The sequence below is a fragment of the Echinops telfairi genome, unplaced genomic scaffold, assembly GCF_000313985.2.
Source record: "Echinops telfairi isolate 266 unplaced genomic scaffold, ASM31398v2 ScPeMD7_37;HRSCAF=141, whole genome shotgun sequence".
Lineage (NCBI taxonomy): Eukaryota > Metazoa > Chordata > Mammalia > Afrosoricida > Tenrecidae > Echinops > Echinops telfairi.
The window spans coordinates 565,758-570,784 of NW_022103935.1; positions in this window are offsets into that span (position 1 = coordinate 565,758).

Genomic DNA, 5,027 nt, shown 5'->3' on the forward strand with positions numbered 1-5,027 from the left:
GGCACAGACTGAGAGCAAGACCCTCAAGGAGATGGACGGAGGACACGCGGTCACGATCATGGGCTCGATCATGGCAGGGAGGGCGAGGATGGGCAGGGCTGGGCAGCGGTGTGCTCTGTGTGTAGGAGGTGGCCAGAAGCCGGCACCACCGGCAGCGTGTCTGTGCGCACGCAAGCCCCTGCGTGCGCATCTTGGCAGCGAGGGGAACCATCCTCTACCTGCTTTTAGACAGGAAGTTTCAAAACGGTGTGTAACAGGAAGTTAAAACAAGTTTCTCCACCCTCACCCCCCACAGAATGCCAGACCCCCTGTGCAGGCAGGCAACGTGGGGAGGGGGTCTCCTGCCAAGAGCCACTCAGGTGGACCCGCGTGGGCAGCTACCCCAGCCTCACTTCCAGTGACACAGCCTGACCTAGAGGGTGACCACTCCTGGGCCCCAGCCACCCAGCTGGCCGCTGCCCAACTCCTTGCCCACAAGAGGAGAGAGGCTGGGCCTGCAGCGGGTGCAGTGCATGCTGGGGTAATTTCCTAAGTAGGGGAACATAGAGGCCACTAGGCTTCTTGGGTGCCATGGTCATTACTGCTGCTTGTGTGAACGATGACTTCCCTATCAGTGTCCCGCCATCCACCCCGACTGCTCACGAAGTCCCCACATGGCAGGGGGGACCCTGACCAATGCTCCTGTCCGCTAGAGGTCAGGTCCACTGCCTCGTCCTACTCTCCCAGCCACACCCCAGCGGTGAAAGCCACCCTCTGTCCACCCCACACTGCCCGAGAAGAGCTGGAGAACCACGCAGCGGCCACACTGTGGGCTCCGGGAGTGACCGAGCCTCCCTGGCTCACTGCTGTGCTTGGCGGGGTTGCTGGGTGCGGCCTCAGCCCCGGCCTGTCCCCACCCCTCCACTCAGCGGGTGGATTGGCAAAGCCGGCCCTCTGCCACGCTCACTGTGCTGCCTCTGGTCCTGGAGAGTAAGAACCCCCGCTAAGTGCCCAGCCCCAGCCCCCACGGCTCACTGGTCTGAGCAAACCCCTTCTGACCTCCTGCCAACCCCACCCTGACCTCTGTACTGCAACACCCCAAGGCGCTGTGTCCACTGTCCCCAGGGTGAGTCAGCGGTGACTCTCCACTGTAAGACCATGCCCAGTGCCCTGAGCTCACGGTCCTCCCCACACCCAGCCCTAGGGTTGCCAAGCCGGGTGGTCACCCCGCGCAGAAGCAGATCACCACACCCTTCCTCTGGTGAGCAGCTCTGGTTTTGAACTTCTGACCTTTCAGTTAGTAGCCCAAACTGACCCCCTAAGACCAACTGCTGTCGGTCACTTCTAACCAGGAGGACTGCTCCATAGGCCTTCCCCGGGCTGTAAGTCTTTGCAGGAGCAGACAGCCTTACCCTCTCCAGGGCACCAGCTGACCACCCTGCTCACGACCGTCTGACGCCTGACCCCCAGTGCCACCGGGGGTGTTCCTCATAACAACCGTTCCAGTGCGTTGAGCTCAGCCCTTCAGCTGCAGAGGACCCAGGGTGACCCAAGCTGACGCTGGCCCCTGCCCAGCACCCACTTCCTGCCTGACAGGCTACCCCACCCACCATCCCACCTGGCTTCCCAGTCACGCCACGCATGCACCACTCCCCAACGCCACCCTCCAGCCACAGCCACATCCCCTGAGGCCAGCGGGGACCCCCAGCTCTGGCCTCCACCCTCACAGGCAGCCAGAGAGCCAGTGCAAGCTGGGGCCAGCCCGTCCCTCCCCTGCCCGACTGCTGCTGCTGACCACCACCCTTTCGGACAGAGCAACCTATCCAGGGCCCCAGCTTTGGGTGGTTACAGGGGCAGCTGGCCAGGGCCTTCTCAGAGCGGCAGTACCAATTTCTTAGCCAATGGGTCACCTTAGGTCTTTATAGAAGGCAGAGGTGGGTGGGCGGCCAAATGTCCTTAGCTGGGCCCCAGCTCCTAAGCCACCTGCAGACACAGAAGTGGGCACCTGCCCCCCAGGCTCCCGGATGCAGGGCCCGGCCAACTTGGTCGGGCCTCCAGTTCTGGCCTCACTCAGCCTTAATCTGCCTGTGTCCTGCCCTTCCCTATGCCAGCCCCCTGAGTGTCCTCCCCCCTAGAGGACACTGCTCAGTTTGCTGGGGGGGCCTGCACATGGGCCAGCACTTCCTGGGGTCTATCTGAGGATCACCTTTCCTTTCTGCTCCCCTCCCCGCTCCCCAGAGACCACCCTGCCCGCCCTGGACCCAAGACAGCACTCTGCAGCAACAAGCCTCCAGCCACCCCAAGCTCCAGGCATGCTGGGGCCTGGCACTGGGGCTCCACCCGGGGCTCCCCACAGGAGCCTGTCAAGCGGTAGCTCCTAGGGCAGCCTGCCCATAGCCCACCAGCTGCTCCCAGAGTCTGTGAGGGTCTGACAGCCCTGACAGACCCCGGAGTGGGAGTGGGAAGTGGGCTTATAAGTTCACGGGCCTAAAATGGGGCTGTTCACACCGCCTCCCACAATGGATAGGAAGCCATCCGGCACCCTGTGCCCCTGCTATCTCCCTTCCCCTGGCCTCCCCTCCCCCCCTTCCCTTACCCAGGGTGGGTACCAGAGCTTTGCAGACCCTGTCTGCCTTACACGGGCTTTAGAAACGGAGGTGGAAAGGCAGAACCCAGATGAACCTCCCTCTCCTAATGGCCTCATTACTGCACCCCTTCCCCCCGCCCGACCCCCATCCCACTGCCTACAGAAGCTGGCATTCCCTGCCCACTGGGACCCGGGACTTGGCCCCCCCATGAGGACTAAAGACCCAGAGTGTGACTCCAGTTGGGGTGTCGGGGGCCCAGAGCTGACCGGAGGGTTCTTGTTTCAAAGTCACAAAGCACACCTCGACTGTGCGCCAGCACCAGCTGCTGTCAGACCAGGCCTGGTGGCGCTGCATGCTAGGCATCGGCCTGCCCACACAGAGTGGGCGGTTCAAACCCACCAGCGGCTCCCGCAGAGAAGGCAAAGCTGTCAGGTCCTGAGAACACTGACAGTCTTGGAAACTTTCTAGAGGGAGGACTCCACTCCTCTCAGGGGAAATGCTGCAGCCCCTCTGAATAGGAGGGGACCCCGGTCTCTCCATCTAGGCCTGCAGGTGGACCTCTGGGCCATTTCCTGTTTGGGGCTTTTGTCGCCAACACTGCAGGAATGACCCTATGTGAATTTTGGGGTGGGCATGCTCTGTCCCACCAGTGGAACTGATGGTGAGTCTGGGCCGGACTGATGGTGAGGGTGTGTCTCATTGGGGCTCCAACATGGAGATGCCACCCTCTGTGCTGTGTGTCCCCAGATCAAGTTTTCTGGGTTTGCATTCCAGTGGCAGACGGCAGGTCAGAGACCGAAGAAGAGTCATTGCATTTGAATCGTGGTGCCGGAGAAGAATATTGAAAGTACATCAACTGCCAAAAGAACAAACGGATCTGTTTTGGAAGAAGCCCAGCCAGAGGGCTCCTTAGGGGCAAGGATGGTGAGGCTTGGGACATGGTGTCGGGAGAGACCAGTCCCTGGAGAGGGACGTCATGCTTATTAAAGTGGACAGGCGGCGAGCCAGAGGAAGGTCCTGGACAAGAGGGATTGACACCGTGGCTGCAACCGTGGGCTCACAACGGGGAGGCCGGAGCAGGACTTGGGGGGGGGGCTCATTCTGGCGGCCATCCAGACATGGACAACAATGACAACACATACTCTTCTGAGGGCCACACCTTGGGGACAGATATCCGGAAGCTAATTCCCAGAGTCAAAGGCAAGGAAGGGCCTGGCCCCATCATGTGATTGTGGATCTGTGCGGGAGAGACTGAGATCAGAGACCCTAATTTCCAGCTAGGGGGCTTTGACCACCAGGCAAGGCGAGAGTGAGGTGGGCAGTGCCCTCTGCAGACTCAATGCATCTCTCCTGGCCCCTACACTGGACGACTGCGAGCCCATCAGGAGGCCTGGAGGGTGTGGCCGGGGAGGGGTACACCCCAGGGTCTGGCAGCCTGTTGAGGGCTGGGGTCAGCACACAGCCTTCCCTAGTCTCCGCCCAGTCCAGCTGGCATCCGACCAGACAGAGGCACGTCATGGGCGGCAGGGCCAGTTGGTGAGTGGAGTCTGTCGGACGGCGCTGACAATGCAGAATTTTACCTGGGCCTGTTATCCAGGCAGCAGCAGGTTAACTCCACACCCTCTAGGTTCTGGGAAATGGTTTCCAACAAGGATCCCAGGTTCACTAATCCTGTGACTCAGCTAAAACTACAGGTGCCCCCTTGGTGACCCATGGCTGTGCCACACACAGCTCTTCAATACACGCTCAGATGAACTGCTTATCCCACTGAGGAAATGGGGAGCACGACCACTAGCCAGGCTGTGGTGACCCTCCTCTGCTCCCCTGCCCCCGCTCCCAACCCCTCTTCCTCTTCAGGCCTGGTGGATGTGCCATTCCTGATGGACTGTCTTATCAGCCCCTTCATCCACCTCCCACACACTTGGTTGCTTAGTCCTCTCTGCAAAAGAAACCCCTCGGGCAGAACCTTGGCTTGGAGTGGGTCAGGGTGGGGGGCCCTGGTGGAAGTCCCACCTCTGGGAGGGAGACCTTAATTTCTCCACTCCTGCCACCGGCTGCACAGCCACCACCTGTCTCTCGGTGGGTGTGCAAGGTGCCAGCGGATTGTCCAGACTAAGGTAGACTAGGAAGAAAGGCCTGGCAATCTCCTCCCAAATATCAGCCTGACCCCGGACCATCTTGCAAAGAGCTCAGGACGCCTGTGCTGACGCTTGCCTGAGTACTAGCCCTTGTACTGGGCACTGCAACACACCCTTCAACAAACGCCGTCACTGCCGTCCACGATCCTGACCCGTAACGACCCGATGCGGGTTTTCCAAGACGGTCCAGCTTCACAGGAGCGGCTGCTGGGTTTGACTCGCGCTCAGGGCCTAACTTGCCCTGGACCTTTGGGGCTCACGCAGCCCCGGCTGCATTCACACAGGAGGGAACTAGGGGCCCCGCCTCCCCGGGTCCTGTCCC